This window comes from Sinocyclocheilus anshuiensis, unplaced genomic scaffold (assembly GCF_001515605.1).
Source record: "Sinocyclocheilus anshuiensis isolate Anshui unplaced genomic scaffold, SAMN03320099.WGS_v1.1 scaffold1074, whole genome shotgun sequence".
NCBI classification, from domain to species: Eukaryota; Metazoa; Chordata; class Actinopteri; order Cypriniformes; family Cyprinidae; genus Sinocyclocheilus; species Sinocyclocheilus anshuiensis.
The window spans coordinates 459,570-460,232 of NW_015539894.1; positions in this window are offsets into that span (position 1 = coordinate 459,570).

The following is a 663-nucleotide window of genomic DNA, read 5'->3' on the forward strand; positions in this document are numbered from 1 at the left end:
TATATATATATGAATTAATTAATGATGCATTTATATAGTACTTTATTGTGTATTGCTGTACACCCAAAGCACTTTACAATCATGTGGGGGGTCTCTCCCACATTTATTATATATATACATATATATATATAATATATATTGCACTGTACAGCATATTCCTAACATGATGTAATTCTTGCTTCTCACACCATGTACCTACATACCTCCACATGCCCTCTAGAAAGTCTGAAATGACTGTGAAACGTGAAATGTTTGTCCTTTTGCTAGGAATGTCCCTAGAATTCGTCATTTTATTGAGCAAGTGGTCCATTTGTTATGACCTCTGTCTCTCAAAAGCAACTTGCTATTTACTTCATTTACGATGTTAGAATAAAACCATTGATGTTGCTGTGTAAGCTGTTTATTTTGACATTATTTGACATTACCTTCGGTGATTGTCATTATGACCATCTTCATGTAAAAACAGTGGTATTTCAATTGCATCCACTTCGTCTGCGAGAAAAAACGCGAACGCGATCTCCTCCATTGCTGACGTTTGCAGGCGACAAAACAGCGAGATTCAGAAAGTGTCCGACTTCAAAGGTCTTTTTTGACCCCTCCCCTTACTGCAGCCGCCTACTCTCGCCTACATTTCAGGCGAGGCTAGGCGCATCTCAAACAAGC